Source organism: Anser anser, assembly GCF_964211835.1.
Source record: "Anser anser genome assembly, chromosome: 4".
Lineage (NCBI taxonomy): Eukaryota > Metazoa > Chordata > Aves > Anseriformes > Anatidae > Anser > Anser anser.
The window spans coordinates 41,971,850-41,992,169 of record NC_139724.1 but is presented as its reverse complement, the minus strand read 5'-3'; the positions used below and the strand labels follow the sequence as shown (position 1 = coordinate 41,992,169).

The 20,320-nt window shown below is 37.9% G+C and overlaps 1 long non-coding RNA gene across 2 annotated transcripts in view; it reads left to right on the top strand.

Annotated features, from left to right (window-relative positions):
- LOC310898478 overlaps positions 1 to 16,839 on the top strand; it is a 147,895-nt gene extending 131,056 nt beyond the window's left edge. For both annotated transcript variants that reach the window (XR_014583323.1, XR_014583324.1), the window contains 2 exons: positions 16,460 to 16,543; positions 16,624 to 16,839. This is a non-coding gene — a long non-coding RNA (uncharacterized lncRNA). The remainder of the gene's footprint in view (positions 1 to 16,459; positions 16,544 to 16,623) is intronic.
- Positions 16,840 to 20,320: the final 3,481 nt, after the last annotated feature.

Genomic DNA, 20,320 nt, shown 5'->3' with positions numbered 1-20,320 from the left:
CTTTCAAATTAGCTTTTAATGAGCTATAGGTACTGAAAGACCGAACTCTTAATTCAGAGGCTCTCCCAGGATGCTGTACTGAATGACATGACCTTCTGCACTGCAGAAGCGACAATTCTGACACCATGGGATTTGCTGGTTGTTTTTTAAGTATATTGAGATTATTCTAAAATTAAATAGCTGAAAAAGGTTGTCTCATATCAGTCAAAAAGATAGATGTCCACCATCATTAACTGTTTCATTCCCTCATTCATTCATGCTTTGGATGTATGCATATTTGTATATATTCATGTACAACAAATATAAAAAAAAAGTGGGAAACAAAAATTCCAGCTTGCCTTCTGAGATGGATTTTTTCATGTTTATCTTAAAAAAACAAACAGCAACAAATCAAAACAACAAAGCAACATGGTGCTTCCTGTGCACACACAAAAACCAAAAAATGCCAACCATGTGATTCTCTGAGAGTACAATTTTTACAGCTTCTCTATAGCTGTGTACTGTCCTACATGGGTCCCGATTACCTTGCTATTTTCAGTGTGAGTGATGCAGATCAAAGGACACATCTTAGCTCTGAAGGTTGTGTTGTGATGCTGTTACAATGTTAAAGCAGTAATTTATCACTGTTGTGTGTTCTCTGCATTACAAAGAAAGTAATTTCACTTCTGAACTGTATTAATTGATTGTTTACATTCTTCACATGCTTCTTGGCCATTTCAGCTTATTGTATGGAGAGCAGAGCCTGAGTAGCTAAATTTCAGGTTATTCTGCTTAGGAAATACAGCCAACAAGTAGTGTTGTCTTTGGCTAACAGCTTTCTACCACTTGATCTGTGTTTTTACTTTTTTTTTTTTTTCCCTGAGAGACCTATCATCACATACTGTTTAAAAAAAAGGCAAAACAGAAAAAAACCTTCAACACATATTGTGAAGTTCATATTTGAGCTCTCTAAGGGAAGAAATATTACGCGTATCCTATGTTTTCACACCTTCCTGTGTTTCTCCATCACAATCCCACTGAAGTAAATGATTCATGTTTTCCCATTAGGATTATATAATTTTTGCTCCAAAATATGCTTATGTTTAAATTAGCAAGTTGCATTTTTTTGTTTCAGCAATGAAAATATTTATCTTCATTCTTTAAGAAGTTGAGTGGATGGCTCCTTTCAAGGAAAGCTTGTGAATGTTATTTGGTTCCTAAAGAACTGATTTCCATTCAGGCTTCATCAATGCTGTCTTCTAAATTATTACAATGGGCAATTTTATGAACTTGGTATAAAATATTTCTATTCATTGCATTTATATAGTAGCTTGTTAGAAAACCTGGTGTTTACAGGGAGAGACAAGTATGACTTTCACAGTTTGTTCTGCAATCATTGAGTTGCAAGAGCTTTGTTTCAGGGTGATTTCAGGGTGGTGATATTGCCAGTAACCGTTGGATGAAAAGACAAAATAGGAAGTTGCAGAGTGATAAATCTGGCAGTTGGTTTATTTATCTGTAAACAAAATGAATTTCAGCCAAACATGGTATTACCTTGCAGCAGCCTGCCTTCCTTTTCATACCTTGTGCATACTAATTATTCTATTTGGACATTTAGTTATTCTAGTTATTGCAGATATATCAGTGAGTGATGATTAGATATGGCTCAGTAGCTCTAAAAAGATTTAAGCAGTTGCTTAATTCCAGAAAAAGAGGCAAAATAAAATGTTTGGACGTACTGGGATATGTGTGATAAACATGTATTATTAGCTCTATGTAATCCATTCTGGATGTCCTTTCAAGATACTGTGATGTGTGAGGATAGTTTACACAAGGTGAAATAGGGCATAAGTATGCAAGAGAGCTCCTGATTGGTATTTCTTTGGTTACTCTTAGCTTAATTTTCATAGGCTGCGTGTGCAAGGGGTTAATGTTCAGGAACTATGTTCTGTGAACTCTCACTCTGGATTGTTGTACACCTCTGTCTGCTTATTATTCTCCTTATAGGTATAAGTAAACTAACTTGGATATATTTCGGATAGTCCTCTATTTTAGTTTGTACTTTTAAGGTGTCTTCAAAAATACTTCTTTTGTTTACTAATTGAGTAACAGCGTGAGGACTGTGACAGCAGTTGGATTAATTCCCTGATCCTGACCTACTGTGCTACATGGAGGTAGGCTTCCATGCTACCTTGGCCTTGGTTTGGGTAAGGAGAAAGTACTTAGAAGGCACTTTTAAGATTACCACTAGTGCAAAGTTTCTCAATAGGGTATTATAACATCCAGTGTTCAACAGTGTGTCATCTTCTCTGGGCCATTCACAAAAGGTGAAATGACAGAGTGTGTACAAATAGGTGTAAGAAATAACCAAAGTGCTAAAGAGGATTTAGGGTTCAAATGAAACTTCTGTAAACGGCAAATTTAGCACTCGGAAAAAATGGGTGCAAATCATGTGGGTTATATGGTACCTGGTAGATTACTCTTTCTTTTTTCCTTCTTTCAAATGCGAGCTTACAATTAGGAGGCAAGGGTGAAGAAAAATCACCATATGCCATGGACCAGAGAGCACACAAATTCTTTGCAGGGAATTAAGCAGGTAGAAGCTAAGGATGGCCTTTAGTTTGTGCTGAGGATTAATCCTGCTGGTTGGATAGCAGTGAGGAAACCTGAACTTTGTATATTTGCTTTCATGAGAGAGTTTTGCATCAGTTTGTTTACAGGACGTTTTTAGGCTCCACTGATTGATGTTGCAGTAAGGTAGAACTGATATGAGGGCTAGATTGAGTCTGAAGGTGCAATTACATGTAGCTGTTGTAATAACTAAGTCATTAAGGCTGAGGCCAAAATATATGTTCATATAAAGATGAGATAAAAGCTTTTTGAATATACAGCTGCATCAGTGACACCTCTGTTTTAATCCATATGATGTGTCCTTAACATGAAATCCTATTTTTCGCATAATAACAATACTGTGGTTGCCAGTGATTGGTATTATAAAATGTGCAGATAAATGCCGTTATTATGGAAATCCTATTAGCAAGTCCTATGTACTGTGCATATAGCACAGATTTATTAACATACTCTTCTGTAGTTACTTTCTTGAAAACTGTTCTACGTCCTATGAAATACTGTGCAATAATGCCATTAATAAACGTATCTAATTGCAGTGTATAACTGTGAAAGCCTGAATGGCTTGAAATAGTTTTGAAGAGAGGCGGGATTATTTCAGTGGGATGTATTGAACAGCACATATTGTATGTCCCTAATTTTTTGTACTACTGTACGTTAAGAGAGAGAACATTAAGTATATAGTCAGGCAGTTAATGAAAAGAGCAAGTCTTTTTATAAAGAGCTGTCAGTAGATGGCAATGTGACTATTTTATACAGACTTTTTATTCCATATAAAGGTGAAGACTTGTAATCATCTGCATTTGCTGCTTAAATTACTATAATTTTTTTAAAAAGCTCTAAGAGCCCTTTAAAACTATACTTTAAATAATTGATAGTTACAAATGGAAATCTTAGCCCAGAATCTCCAAAAGTGATCAAAGTTGTTTTAATTTTCTAATGGTCAGGGCTGAATAAAAATAATGTCGCCTAATGTGCCATCAGTAAACAGGAGATTACTGTGCTTATGCCTCATGTTGCTACAGATTCTGTAAACCCATGTTTTATTGATAGCTAGACACTTTGGCCATAACTCATCCAAAAGTGTGGTGCTTATAATGAGCACCAGAAGGAATAACAAAAATAAACATGTTCTTGTGCTGTCAACAATACATCCAGTGTAAGGCTTACCAGCGTTTCTTTTTTCCTCTCTTCCCTCTTAGTGAATCCAACTGGGGAGAAATAAAGTTTTGGAACATAAAGTTCATCATCTGGCATTAGATTAGATATTACTGTCATATCAAGTATGAACAACTACAATACAAACGTGTGTGTTTTGTTGTTAGTTGCTGCGGCTGTTAATATTTTATCTTAGAGCAGTATGGAGACACATAATATGTTAGGTGCATGGCAAATGCCTTTGAAAAAATGTGGTAATATTCCCATTTAGACCCATTGGCTTTAAATGATGGCATAGATTTAAAAAGCCCAAGTTGCTCTGAACTATTGGGCCCATACTGGTATTTATAAAACACCTCAGAAGGTTGATGTCCACTTATTGAAAATATTTTATAAATCTGTCTGCAAATACCTAAGTCATGTATAGAAAACTTTACCTTTGGTCACTGTCTTTAGTAGGACTTGATTTAGGAACAATCCATCTTCATTACAAAGTTCTTATTTATAAACCATACTGTGGTGCGGGGCAGCAGCCCGTCTCTGTTCACAGCATGCACATCCCTGAGCCAAGAGGCTGTTTGTTGGATGTAATCAGTCTGTAATGGGTCTCTACCACTCTGTGCCTGCATTCTCAAGCATATGTTGGAGGCTTAGAAAGGTGCAGAATTAATTATATCTGCTATGCCCATTCAAATACGTTGCTGTAATGGCTCTGGTGAATGCCTAGGTCCCTCAGGAAGTTACAAATAAACCTGGCTACCAAGCTGTCCATATTTTCTGTTAGGTTATCTAAGCCTATATGTAAATGAGACCTCTGTTTTCACTCGAATTACCTCTACTGTACTTGTGCTGCTCTAAATACTATTCCCTGTGTCTCATGCCCAGCTTGACCTCTGCTTTTGAAATGCGAAGAGGTGGAACTGCTCACGGTCGGTACCTGGGCCTGGCCACCAGCTGCACTGGTGGTGGCAATTCTCCAAGAGCTCAAGAGGGCTACTTAGGGAGTGGGGTGAGAGAGGGAGAGACCACAGAGCTCAAGAAAGATGCATGCTTGTGTGATACAGACCATTACCAGTCTATATAGGCTGGTGCTGTATACAGACAGTTGTGAGGAGTCCTTAAAATTTCTTCTAAGCTGCTGGTACCACAGATATGACCAGCGGTAGCATGGGGGAACCTGCCTGCTCTGAGGTGCCTCTGCTACTGGCTACTTCAGGGAGAAGCTTACCAGGAGCAAGTTACTCCATGGAGCAACTACCAAGAACCAAGTGTTTTTGCCTTTTGAAAGCAAGCAGTTCTGACTGCTGTTCAACTGGAAATTGAACTGTCCTTTGATCTCTTAAAGGAATTTATCCTCTCATTGTGTGCTGAACCCTGTGAACTGTTGTTTTCAGCACCTTGCTTCTGTTAGCTAGGCTTTAGTGGTTTGCTTCTGGGGGAGGAGAAACTGCTTACATTTATCAGGCGTTTGAGTGTCCTGCATTCATTTGCAGTGAATGTATCCTCTTTTCCTAAATACAGCAGAAATGAATAATAATGGGCAGTTTTCTTAGTTCAGACTTTTAATTTCCTTTCAATCCTGCACCCAAGGAAGTCTACTTCTGATCTCAAGGCCAGGCCTACAGCTGTTTTTCTGGCTTCCTGGTGGTTTTCTGCCTACATGTACCGACACATCAACCTCCTGTCAATACAGGACCCTACGTTTTCAATCAATCCCCTGGGCCTTCCCACATGGCTTTCTGTTGTTTCAGCTGTTTTACTCTAATAAAGAACTTAGTTCCTCTGAACAAAGGGCTGCTAGCGTGCACTTCAGCTTGCAGAGCCTGTGATTTCCCATAGATCGGGGGCACACTTGCTGGCAACCATTAACACCTTCCAGCACAACAATGCTCTGCAGCAGCGAGGGGCATGGAAACCCACCGCTCAGATTTCAGAGTCCTTCTGTGGTGAAAGCATCTGCTGTGGTGCCTGCCCAACTTCCCTCTTCTGGCTGGCTGTGCAAGGGGTAGCCTTAAAGGACCTCTGAGTGGCTAAAAGGTTATTTGTTCAGGGCTTTTTTTTCGTGCTGCATGTTAGGTAAATATCATATCTAAATGATTGCATTCAATCCTCAGTTTGCCCAAATGGCTGTAATGTGGACGGAGAGATGCTTCTGACTTTCTGTAAATAGGCTTGAAAATCTAAAATCTTCTTTCCTATTTGCATGTGTGCATGTGTGTGTATAAATGTTTTCTTAACCAGAACACCCCTGACTGTGTTCTTAAGTTTGTATCTAAAGAATGGTTGTCTGACAAAGTCACTTAAAATGAGAAATTTTGTCCTACAGAATGATATCTACTTCTGATCATTCTTAAATGTAGATATTAGAAAGAGCTATGCATTCTCAGCCTTTAGAAGGCAAACACTGCTTGCTGATTAAATCACAGAAAATATTCCAATGCTATACCAGTGTTTTCATACATTCATATACAAAGGAAATAGATTGTTTCTTGCTGTGCTTAACAAAACGGATGTTAAAATATGACAATTCATTAGACCCCATTATATTTCATCATATTCAGTCATGCCAGCTATTTTATTTTGCTATGAATATCCCTACTGTAACATTAAAAAAAGGGACCCAATGACCCTTCTTTCTTACCAGTCTCCTTAGAGCAATCATTGAGAGATTCATGAGAAAGATGAAATTTAGCAGAATTATATATAATTTGGATTTTCTGAATGGTTGAACATGAACTCCTCCTAGATTGTTAGGAGCTGAAGGCTGTGTCTTTTATGTCATTCCACTGCTAATTTTTCATAGGTATGTAATAGAATTTTTGATTTAACCTGTATGCTTACTGTCACAAAGCATTAATTCTTATCCATACTTTTGGAAAGCCAGTGGTATATAAAAGAAAAAAAAAAATTAAAAGAAAAACTTTTGCTTGGAACTTGCCCTGATCATTCACTGGAGTTGGGTAAAACGTAAGTGTATTTTTGTTCTTATTTGTGTAGGAATTCCATCTGTACCTTTAGCCTGAGAATTACTATTTCTGTTATCAATCTCTGTTTTAGGCTCAGTACATTGCAGTTATTGAATGGTCATAGTATGCTCATGGAAAAATTCAAAGCGTGGGAAATATTGTCTTAATGTAGCTCTTTGACTGTTGGTTTTGGGCTGATAAATATTGACCTTTACTCTTCCTGGAAGACAGTCCCACATTGCTAAGTCCTTATTGTAGGTATTTTCTTTTCTCAGTTGGGAAGACATAATATCACAACTAAACAAACAAATAAAACTGGTTGGATTTTCCCTTATAAGAATTTTACTTTCTGTTTGAGATGGTTTACTTTTCAGAGGCAGGTGTAAAATGCTTTATTGTGGATGGTTTTTCTGAGGCCCTTCAGTGAGGAGAAATGGGCATTACTTTGAGTGGTATGTATGATCATTTCGACAGGCGGAAAGTAGCTGACCAAGTGTAAAGTTTGACTGTCTAAAAGCTTGATTTAAATCAATAAAATCTTATTTTAATCCTGTAACCTGCTTTTGGGAAGATTTTCAATATTAGACTCAAATTAGTAATAATATATTACTATGTGGGCCCAAACTGAATATTTTTGTATCTCTACTTTTCAGCATTCATGGTAATTTTTCTGTTCTTGACCCTCTGTTATGTTTACAATACTTCTGACTGTCTTGAGGTGTTCACCTGATGATTGATTTTTAGACCAATACACCCTCAGTTTCTGCTGAATAGGACTGAGTTTTTTTTCTGCATGAAAACCAGGTTAGGCAGAGAAGTGGGGTTGCTGATGTTTGCTAGTGCAGCCTCACCAGGGACTCAAAAAATGCTGGATTGTACATTTAGATCTGGGAATGTTTTATTTTTCTAATGTGGAGGTAGGCAACAGAGATCGAGTACGCAAAGCCACTTGCTTTCATTAATGGTTGCAGGACAGATCCCAGGTTTGTTTCACTCTTAAGCAACAGAAAAATGTAAACGTCTCAATAAAAGGAAGAATGGGTTCATTATGGGGCCGCAATACTATAAAGAATAAACCCATCTTGGATATTAAAAAACACCTTATAATGAGACAGCTCTAAGCTTTCGAATATCACTTATGCCGACAAAATAACTCCTTTGCTTTGTATCTGTTATGTAGAGTTTTAAAAAATTGGATGCTTTCAACACATTTAATTCAATATTCTCATTAATTCCTTGCACTGAATGTTTTAATGCCAATCATGCAGAAAATATTTAAATATGACAAGTTCTTTTTAATTATCATAAAATTGTATTACAATAAAAGTAAAATGCTTGGTTAAAAAATTCAAACAACATAAACAAATTCATAGTTATACAAACAAACACTGTAAAAATCGCATGCAGAAAAATGTGAGAATAACAAAAAGGCTTTCATTAGGAAACCACACTACTTTACTCTCATGTTTCACCTGGAAGATTAAAGATGTGCCTTTTCCAGAAAATGTCTGATTTTTATTTTGTCACAGGAAGGAATCAAATGATTCCCATTAATTTCAATATGCATTTTAGTTGTTTGAAGTGGAGGGGTTTTTGTTGCTTTTAAACTAAAGGTTTCAGTATTATCCAGTGTTTGGAGCTAGGGGGTGAGAGAGATGCAAATAGAAGGAAAGAGATATACTGCAAAACCATATGCAAATATTAATTCATTTTCTTTGATCTTATATGAAAAATATTGCAGACTTCTGAGGGCTAGAAATGTCACAGATAAAATCAGCATCCTTTCTAATGGTGAACACTGCTTTCATCACTTTCTTGATTTACCAGTACTCTGACTTAGGGTCTTCCAGTTCTGAGACTTGATTTCATAATTTACGTATTTAGTCCAACAGGCGTTAGATCTTGCCACTTCTTCAGTTCCTGTTTAGTCTTTAGATCTATCCCTTAATGGGAAGAGAAGAGAGAGACAACATCTAAAGATGTGCTTAGAAGAAGAGTGGGAAAGCTTCACTTTTTATTATCAACTTGCCTACTGTCAAGAGCTATTTCTCCAAATCAGACTAAAGAGTAAATAGATCATATAGACGTCTTGTTACTTTTGTTGTCTTAGAGGAGCCTGGAATATATTCCATACTGTTATAATTTCAAAGGATGGAGCTGGATGTTCTCCAAAGTGGCAATTCTCATACTACAATCTAGAGGGTTGCTGTGTCTTTCCACTGGGATTGTCCTAATATTGTTCTGGCTCCTTTCATCCTGTTTATTATAGCATTACATGTAGCTGACAGATTCGCCAGATTCTCCCATACTACTCTCCCAAGAAGTAACATTTGCAGATACATATTGATGTTTTATGCCAAGGAGTGTGAATGGAAGATGACTCACTGAATAAAAAGGTGACTTTTCAGAAAGTGTTACTATTTCTCAAAGGGAATTGTCCAACCGTTTTTATGAAAAAATGTTTAATTGGAATTCACCAACTTGTGAAAATCAAAACAGGAAAAGGACTCAGTTTCAAGAAAAAAATCTGCCTGGATGGCATGACTTCAACATTTCGTGTTGAAAATATGGGTGATTTCCTACTGATTTTTCATTGAAACTCCTTGGATTACTAACCCCCAACCAATTAAGGACATTTTCCCACAGTTCCATCTTGTGAGAACTTTTAAAATGTTTCAGATCCAAACTTCCCTCCCTACGCCAAAACAAACAAACCCTGCCCCTAAAATACCAAATTTCACTATGGTATCAAATCAGCTTTCCATGCGTGTCTTTGCACTTATACCTGAACAGGAATTTTTTGTGAGTATGAGAGCATAAGAATAGACATGCAGCTAATGTGTCAGTGACTTGGCCACATGTCAGAGATACAGAAACCTTAACTGCAAATTCTGCTTGTGCCTAGTGCATTATTGTAGTAGTATAAGAACTGCTCTGTTGATTTTGACCAGAAATTTCACCTTGAATTTTTTATCAGTGACTCCTTTGTAGGAAAAATGATATTTTGCTGTAAGTAGTAGTGTTTTTTTTTTTCCAATTTTACAGGATAAAATCAATTAATAAGAAAATTTGTGTTCTCATGTTAAAATGAAAGGCACGTCAGTGCTATCAGAGAGCAGCAGAAGCAGGGCTGACTGCATTGGAAGCTGAGATGGAGTTAAGGATGACCCCTGCACATGCAGGGAGGGCAGCAGCCACAGGTTGGTCTCCTGGGACCCCATTGGGGCAGGTGACCAAGACAGAATTCCCCAGCAGCTCAGGGAGCACCCAACAAGGTGAGGTCAGGTCCAGCGTCAGTGTGGGAAGCCCAGCCAGGATTGAGAGGGAACGAGGGCAGGGGGGTGAGGGTCCCAGATAGAGCTGGGCAGGCTCACTAGAGCCTCTTAGTGCCCTGAAGACCTTGAAAGCTGTGTGAAGAGTACGGTTTTAAACAACCCCCCCCGATGTGCCTGGTCTGTCCTTTTCTGTCAGGAAACTGCAGCTTTACTCAAATATTTAAAGCAAGAAAGAGATACTTTGAAAAATGTGCATTATGTGAACCAGTAATCTAAAGCAATGTTATCATCTAAGATGTTTCTCCTAAATGAGGCTGACGGAGCTGCGGGAAGCAGCGAGCAGAGTATGGTGGATGCATGACTGCCTGTACAAGCCTCTGCATGATATTCATCACAAATTCATTCAACGTGTGAGCCGGTCTTCTGCTGCGCTACTGATGCATGTTTTCCTTTACAGGCTTTTTTCTGCCCAAAGATATACCATTGCTGTTCGAAAAGTCTTTTTGAATGTCACAGCAGCCTACTTCCAGTTCAGATCATATGTAACCTAATGTAGCAGAGGGCATGAATTTTAATGGAAAATAATTTAGATGATAGGAGGATAACAAAAGCAGTAAAACAAATGCAGTAGCAATACTGAGCAGTCAAGTTTCTATTACAAGATTTGTTATGTTGCTCTCAACAACAGCTGTAAAATTAGAAATTGTACATTTTAAAGAGGCAGAAGTCAGTTTTGCTGTGTTTGGTTCCCAACTGATCTAACAGAGCTAGCAGGGAAACATCTGTAACACTCTGTCCAGAATAGACTAAAAATATAGGGGAGGCCTGCTGTAAAGCTGACTGTATTAGTTTGCCTGTCAAGACACATCACATCAGTTGGGCAGAGCTGAGCAAACAAAATAAGTGTGCTTTCATGAAGTGCATCTTTCTATTATGCATATTGTTATATAGATATATGACTTGATGATTTCTGTCTAGCGCATTGTAAAGCAATATGCATTTTTTCTCCTCCGAAGGGTTGTGTTGTAGCATCCCTGTAAGAGGGAGTATCATGCTGTGTGTAGTTGTAAAGAAGCCTTGATGCCTAAACTCAGAGGGCTTAATCTGCTAGTAATGTTGATTTAAAAGGGTAATATAAATGCTTAGTGGCCACAGGTTTGTGGGGATTTTGTTTTTTTTCAAGAATGCAGTTTATCTTCCCAAATTCCCAGGAAATGCATTTTTTTTTTTTTTTTTCTGGTCCTCCATTACTTCAGTGGAAAAAAAAAAGGAGACCTTTTTTGTGAAGATAGTTTAGGACTTCTGTGTATGTGTTCTTTTTTCAACCTGAAATTGAGCTTTTGAAATAAAATACGTTTCAATAAGGCTGTTGTGCTTAAAAACTTAATGGAGGTCATGGCTGGATTTGGTATGAATTGCATAAACGAAATCAAATGATGGTATTAGATCCTTTTACCATCCTACTTCACAATGGAAAATGTAAGATACAATAGTGACTGGCAAAATGGAAAAATTCTTCTGTCACTTCTGTTTAGACTCCTGCAGTCAAACAGCCCTCTGTATGTTCCTCTGGAGTTATCTAGTTTGCTTTTTTAACACAAACTAAGGCCTTTCAATGATCATAAAATTTATCAGATCACCAGTAATGGTGTTCCTTGAAGACTTTCTATTTTGAGCAGTTTTGGGTAATTTGAATAATTCTTATATCATTGTACTTCCAAACTTCTCATTTTAATTTCTTACATGAGTTCGTGTCGAGCTTGGTGAGCTGGGTCACACGGTATTGTGATACCTCCCTAATACAAAAGTTTTAAATTGAAATATGAAAATAATTGATGATAAATAACTGATGCTTATTTATCGATGAAGAAGAAATTGCGTTTAAAATTTCAACATTTGGGAAATATTCTTAAAAACTGTAAAATTTCTGCAACTACATTGGTATTAACATTAAATCCTTGGGAATATCAATTAATCTTTTCAAATTAGGTCTTATTGTTTTAATTAATGAAATTGCAATTTCTGAATCAGATTGCTTTTATCTATTTATTACTTTCATTTATTATACCATCCCTCTCAGGGGTTGTGCAGCTTCTTTATTTGTAATCCATTTTTGCTTTCTCAGAAGGGACCTCCCAAACTTCAGGTATGCATCCTGTCTTCTAAGTTGAACTAAACTTGACACTTCAGCTGTTGGCTCATCACAGATTTGGTTTCCCATTCAAAAGTAATCGATAGCACTAAAATAAAAGATTTCATTTATCTGTTAAGGTGCATGCTTGAGATCTGAATTTGTGCATCTGTGCTGGGGAGTTTGAATTATTAAGACAGCTCATGTGAGCTAGGGTATGTGAGAGGAACCCTGCTCATGTTTCTGTGGGAACTGATTGATGTTTATATGAGGAACAGGTGGAGTTTTAGATTTAATGTAATGGCTAAAGCAAGAATAATCTTTTCCAATGATTAGTACTTTTTTTTTTTTTTCTTTCTGCTTGAGGAACGAGCAAAAAGCAGGGGCTAATTGTGATGCTGTTGCAGTCTGAAGGGAGCCCGCTTGCATGCTCTTCATTCCAAGGCTACTTCAGTAGTTACATGAATAAATTTTAACCTGCTGGATGGAAGACTGGCTAGTTTTCTTAAAAAAGCAGTGGATTGTAGTTGAAAAATGTTTCTTCAAGGAGGAAAAAAACAACTTTTTTTGGTCTGGTTGTGTGCGAAGAGCTGTTCATCTGGATAATAGAGTTGCATGAAAATGGAAAACATTGGGGGCCAAATCCTGTTCACTGCATTCATCCTCTGAATTGTGCTGCTAATGGCACTGAGTACAATAAGAAGGCAACCTATTGGTGTTCACTAGTATTTTTGAGACTCTTGAATTAATGTCATGCAAAACCAAAACCTGTCCCATCATTTCCATTAAACATCTCAGGACAGTGAACTTTCTGTGGCAGATTTGTCTGAGAAAGCCCAGATTGTTAACGGCACTAAGAAGAACACTTCCACACTGCCCTCTCCCCCCCCCCCATTCCCATTTTAAAGATATTGTAAAATATTCATTAGCAATATCTTTGTGTTTTTTTTTTTAATGGAATGGAGTGTGTATTCAGTATTAGTCATCAATTTCAGATGCCTTGTAAAACCTGCACAGAAAAAGACATGCTGCTCAGTTATTTCAGCTGTAAATTGCCTTATGCTAAGATTTTAAATCATACCCTTTTGTCACTTTAAGGCAAAGTGGATTTTTTGTATTAAGAAATGTAGACAAAGATGTGATTTAGGATGAATCCTGTCAAGGTGTAATTCCATGTTAAATTTTTTGAGAACTTGGCTGAAGACCAACGTTAATGTGAGAAATATTGAGAGAAGGAAGCTTCATGTCAGTAATACAAGCTTTGTGAGTTCTCTCAGCCTCCAGAAGTGCACTTCTTTGTCAGTTCTCCCACAACTAAGGCATTGCTGTCAGGTTGTAACCACTTAAACACCTCTCCACTTAAGACTGTGGTATACAGAAATTCTGATTTTCTAAAGAAAGTCGCAGAAATAGATTTTTAGCCTGGAGGAATAGAAGTTGTCTGACTATCAAAGGAATCCTCCTCTAAGAGGAGAAACCATCAGAAAGTATAGCAGTTTGAATATAAAGCTGTACAAACCTTCAAACTCTAAGGATGAAGGAGTGTCAAATAGTTGGTAGTTTTTCTTTCTTTCCCCCAGTTTTGATAGAAGGATCCTTCAGGTGATCAAATGTAGAGAGATGACAGGAAGTAATTTATATGGGATCGTATTCACTATGTAAATGATTGCAATGAAAAAAGGAAAGCTCATTTCTCCTGTGTGCTTGCATGTACAGCAGTTACTCATCACATAATACTTATGGATGGATTCTGGGATTCTGACAGCACATTAGGTACTGAGGTAAAAGCACAAGGGAAATGAATGAAAGAAATAGCGTGCCTCTAAGATGTTGGTGCAGCCAAAGTATAACAGATTTGTCACTCGAGATAAAACAGTGTAATTCAAATGCATCATATGTAGAAGGCTCCACCAAGACAGAAAAAAAAGGGCCCTCTCTTCCTCCTTCACTCCCCTTTCCTTGGGGGGGGGGTTGGGGGTGGGGGGAGGTGGGCGGGGAAGGGCACAGTTGATTTAAATGAATAATGTGAGGTTGGTCATTGTGGGTGTGCCGGGCACCTTCTGTGATTAAATTTCACTGGGACTGAGGCTGCTCTACTGGATTAGCTCTGAAGCTTGAAGTTTCATGCTGTTGCTTTGTAAAAGGCAAACCAGCATGATTTCATTGTGGAAGGGGCACAAAATATTCTGTTGAAACTGTTTTCTTTATTAGAATTATTTTCTGTGTGAGAAATGCGTGCTCTTTACAGAAAGTTCTGACTTCTTAGCAAAAAAATGAAACGCCTGAAAACAAACTTTCAGCTTTCAGCAGCAAGCTAGAAACCTTTGATTTGAAAATGCTGCTGTGCTGGTTCACAAGTGTTGTGTTCTACTAAAGAGCCTGGTTTTCAGAAGCAGTTGTAATTGAATTCTAGCTCTCGTGAGGATAAATTTATAACCTGTCTAGGGGATTTTTAAGTCTGCTACTGCAGTATGTTGAAACATAGTGAAAATTTGTGGGATGGGGGTGGGTGGGGGGAACGGGGGTGGAGTAAGACTCTCATGTTTCGACAACTTTTAATTATGGTACAGTAATTTATGGGCATGCATATGCAGTATAATCAACCCTTATTTTAGAATATACAGAGACTTGATTTTTTTTTTCACTTGAATTACACTCAACTGTCTTCCTTCTCTCATACTGTTAGAGCAGTGCTTGATGTATAAGGGACAGGTTGTCAGCAGATGAACTCCTTTTCATCATCACAAATAACTGTAGACATGAAATATTACTCAATTTTCTTGAGCCAGGAAGGGAGCTTTATTTTAAGGGAAGGCTTTAAAAAAATTGTTTCAACATTTCAATCTTCTGTCAGAATATACTGTGCTGTTACATATCTTAACTCCAGTGCTTTTGGATAACCTTCTGGTAGGTTGAAATTTAGCATGCGCCCTCCTTACAATCATTTATTTTAGATGAGATGCACTTAGTACCTCATTACAAGGTACCAAGGCATTGTGAGGCTTCATGGCTTTGCCTAAATGGCTAAGAGGAAACACCTGGGGTTGTTGCAGGCTATAGGAGAGCCCATAAGCCCCCAACCCATGTTGGGTGGACACACATTCCTTATGTGGAATGGTCCCCAAATGTTCTCACTCTGCTGCTGTGGCCAGGAATTGCCTGGGAGAGAAATACCTGAGAAGGGCAGAAACTCTGTTGAGATCCTGCTACAGTTTAATAGTGCTTGGTACCTGGAAATATTACCAGCACTTGTAACATTTGCTAGGATAGACATAAATGCTGTTCCTGACAATGCCATAATGCAAGTAAAATCTGCCAGTGTGTTTGCAAAAGCAAAAATTTTAACCCTGGCATCCTGCTCAATTGCCACCTTAGGTAATCGAACAGTATCCTGCAGCCCCAGCTGGATGGGTAATTTGATTGTTATCTCAGTTGAGCTAGAGTAAATCGAGACTAACTGTAGTGAAATAAACAGTTACAGCTGTGTGAAGTCCATGTAGATGAAGGGCAATCAGGACTACCCACTTTTAGGGCTGGGCAAAAAGTGTGCATCTTTTTTGTTGTCCTTCATTGGTACAAAGTGTTTCAAAACTTTGCCAAAAGTTCTCTAAGGTTGAGTGTAAATTTTAGGACCTACTGGTATTGAAGCTTAAAAAGTAAAAAGGAGAAAATATTTACCAGGTGTCCTTCATTTCCCAAAAGGCTTTGCTAAAGCCTACCATGGAACGTTTTTTTTAGCAGCTTTGCAGGCTTGTCAAAGCAACCTTGTCAAAGGTATTTTGAGGCTGAGGTTGATTATGAACAGTGAATGGAGAATCTATGATTAATTACAGAGAATGTGTTTCTTCTTTAGATTATACCTTCATGTAAACATGGACATTTTTGTAATAGAGCTGAGCTAGACGTGTAGATTTTGGTGAGGATTTTTGACATTAGTACACTTTACAGGCCATAAACAATGACTCAGTTTCTCAGACAACATGGCAATGATAAAGGTGGGACACATTTATAGTCATCTACTTCTTTGTTTCATTTACTGTCTGCTACTTAAATTGTGTTTTGCATTCCCCTGTTGCTGGAAGTTTGAGATAGAGAGTAAGACAAATGTACGAATACAGTTCTTGACTTATTAATGTCTACTGTGACTCTTCTGACTTAAACTATCAGAGCAAAGGTTTTACTTTCATTCTGAATTAGTCATCTACTTGAACTGTCCAAAAGTGTCATCTTACCTCTTTGAAATAGGATCTGTGCATTAATGCATTAACATGCTTGGCTACTTCTTACCTTACATTTGCTTGTCACATTAATATTTTGCCCAGGTCTTTAAAGAAGTACAAATATGCAAATCACACGGAGTGCATGATTGAAGGCTCATTGCTTGTACTTCACTTGAAACAATGCTGGTAGGTTGCAGCAGCCTTAATTTATAATAAGGAAAAAATAAATTCAAAATGAAAATATATTGTTGTTGTTTTTTTTCTAGGTGATTTTGTTTTTCATTTTAGTGGATATGATTGCAAGAAGAAAAGAGGCAATCATCTCTATAGCAGAGCAGCATTAACAGCTCTGCCAGGATGGTTGCCCACAGGTGCACTCTGAGTGACTGATGGCAGAAAACAACACTCCGAGAGTGCTGTGTGTGCAATTTGAAAGAACAATTAAGTTGACTAATAAAGGCCTCTTTCCTATTTGTAAATAATCCATGTGCAAATTCTGTTTGTGGTTTTTTATTGCTATTTTAAATTGTCCCTTAAATTTTCATGAAGGAATTTCAGCTGTTGAGGTGCTTGTAAACTGCGTGATATTAGCATTCCCTGGAAGCATCCAGTCTTTCTAAGCATCCGTGGTTAGTTCGGTCACAGTATTTTGTCTTGTACTTTTCCTAGTTGCCTAAATTGGGAATTTCCAGTTTTGAAGCAATGGATCAAATTTATGGCAGTGAGTCTAATTACACACAGGTCTAGAAGGGAGACTTAGTGTCTCCATTGAGATAATGAAAATCACTGAATCCTATTTTTAGGAATATCCCAAGTTTTTTATTTGAAAATTGGAATCGAGTACCTTCATTTTTTCCTGTGCATTAGAAAGAGAAATTAAGATGTGTCAGAAGCATTGAAGAACCTGGAAACCCTTCCTTCTGCCTTTTTTTTTTTTTCCCAGCTGTTGTGGTTAGTCAGCATCTTCATATTGCAGGATGCTACCTTATACCTTTGTTTGCAGCGCATGTATGCCATTTACTTATGAAAAAGGCATAAAATACTGTTGAGTATTACAATTAGCCTTTAACTATTCAAACTTTTTTGTAGTTTTATTGTACATAAAACAAACAACAATAAAAAACAAACACAAAACAACAACAAAAAAAACCACCATCCTGTGACTATCCTTTTTCTGGGTACTATCTATGCCTATTGAAGTCCAGACATAGTGTCATCTTATGATGTTCTTGGGTGGTCTCAGTTTCTTCTCTGGAAAAGAGCTAGTCTGTTACATTGACGGCTCTGGTAGCTCACATGACTGAAATACATTACTTTTCTCTGGATTTTAGCTTCTTGCTGCCCTAGATGATATAACAGTGGAATCCATCATAGTGGATATGTCCATTTTAAAGAACTATTCCTGCCACATACATACACACAGACACAGACCCTTTTATAAGGAAAAAAATGGATTTTGCTCTACTTGCATTTCTCTGTACACATGAGAGCATGAGAGAGATGAACAAGCCCAATTTTGTGATTTTTTTTTTTTTAGGTGGTATATAGCTACACCTAATTATAACTGCATGAGTGCTGTTAGGCACAGAGAAGGGAAAAGTAATCCTACAGACTTGAAAAAACAACAACAACAAATTCCACTCTGTAGTTTTGATTTGAAGGGAATGTGGAGAACGTTGGAGTGTTATTAAAAACACTCCTGGTACAATGAGATTTTCCTGGTGAGTTACACTTCTACTTTGTGACGGTGACACCAACACACCAATGTGCTGGCTTCTCCGGCTGATGTCTGAGTCGTGATTAATACTGTAGCTTTTTTTATTACCAGAATGTTCAGACCATTGGCTTTGCTGCTAAAGCTTAGAGGGCCATTTTGATTATGCAAAAGGAAATCTATTTCCCACTGTGTCTTTAACTTGGCATTATTGAGATGTTTTTATAGAGGGAGAAAATGCTTGTGGACATGTATAGGCAGGTTAATCTTATCTCTCTAACCTCCCTAAATGCTTCTGCTTCTGAAGTGCAGCTGTAGCTCTCCTTTGATTGTTATGAAAATACAATATTTTACTGCATATCATATGTACATGTTTTTTATTATATGGGATCAGCAAAGTATGTCAGGTATTGGCTGCAGTCAGTTATCTGAAGCAAGGGCATCTAGTGGTGCCAAGACTTTTCATGGGATCTGGTGCTAGATCCCAGGTAATTTCGTGGGTTAAATGAGAGGATTTAACCACTTGTGATGCATCCCCCTACCACCCAGGATGGTCCGGCTGTAGTGGGATGTGTAATGTGTCTGGGAACAGACTTCTTTTCTTTTGAGATGGCTTTATTTCATACTGAAAAAGCTTTTTTAGTGATTGAAAAGTCATAGACTGTGTCCTGTGGCCTATCAATATGTCTAGAATCCATCTTATTCTGCTCCTTGTCCATAAACTATGTGGACTAAACACACGACACAGCCTAGGGTTGATCCCACGCCGTACACAAGCACTGGATCTGGTATTCCCAGCCTCATGTTGCACTGAAGTAAGTGTCAGAAGAGAGAATGATGTTGACCCAGATGGTTCAGCTTTGTTCCTCTCCATGTATCCCCAAAAGACCCAGGCAGGAGCGCTCTCTCATTCTACATTGAGGGGAAGGAAAAAAAAAAAAAAAAGAAAGAACAGTGAAACTTTATAAAACTTTCACTGGCTTCATGATTCATACAGACTAGAACAGCTCAGGGAATCTCAGAAATAGCTCTAAAGCACTTGTGTAGGTGGTTTTAAATCACAGAAGAGATGAGCTCTAATACATGATGGACTCTCAGTCGCAGTGCAATGAATTATTACTGTGATCTTCCATAAATTCCAAGAGCTGGGGAGAGAAGCTAGGCAACTATCGATATACCACTTTTCTGGATAAAACACCTTACTGCTGGATTATTTCGCATGCAGTCACAAGGCAGTAGTAGATGTGTCGGTTAAGTACTGTTGGCTGTCCCAGCAAAGTGACAAGCAGCATACAAGATACTCAATTCTTAGGGATATGCAGATTAACTGAACATAAGTGAAAATGATGTGTTGTGACTATTTTTTTTTTGAGAGAGAGCCAGTAAATACTGTTAGTGCTATTAGTGCTACGTCTAGCTGAGATGACCTTTCCTTAATGCAGCTTAAGAAAAGCACTGGAGTTTGTGTGACTGCTATTCCTAAGACACTAAACTGTGTCTTCTCATAAATCTAAGTGCTTAGAAGCAGACTCATTTTTCAAAAACAAAACAAAAGCCCACCAAAACAGATAACCTACTTTAAAGTATTTCCTTCTGAATCTGGAGCATACAAACAAACACAGAAATCTGTACCATATTTCCAATTTCATTTACTCAGACCTAGGCAGAAGTATGGATTTTAAAACATTTATGTATTTATAGACAAGCTTTATGTGCTAAGCAGATAGTACAGCATGAGTTATAGGCAATTAGAGCTTGTGCCACTAAAATGGCTTAAGGGCTTAAGTCCCACCTAACACTTGCTTTTAGTGTCTTACATCTGGAATTATGACCCTAAGAAGGAAGTGAAAAACCTTGCTCAGATCATGCCTAGTTGTATACAGCGGTTTTTGATTACAAGTTTTCCAGATGCCTACAGTTTTTATTTGGGGTATACTGAAGAAACCCTTAGTCTTCATGGGTTGAGGTAGCTCTGTGTGCACAAATGAAGTAACCTTCACCCACCTCACTTGACTAGGCTGATCCAGCAAATTTGCAGAGAAATTGCCTAGTAGACCCTGTTCTTACACCAACAGAGCCACCAAAGCACCAAGTGCTTCAGGAGTGCCTTTCACCACCCCTTCCTCCCACCTCCTCAAGCCTACTCCTCAAGCGGGGATAAGACAGTTCATTTAAAGGGTGTGGCTTCATTCCTTTAACTTGCCTTGCCTCAAAACAAACAAAAAACACAATTCAGCTACTGCCTGTTT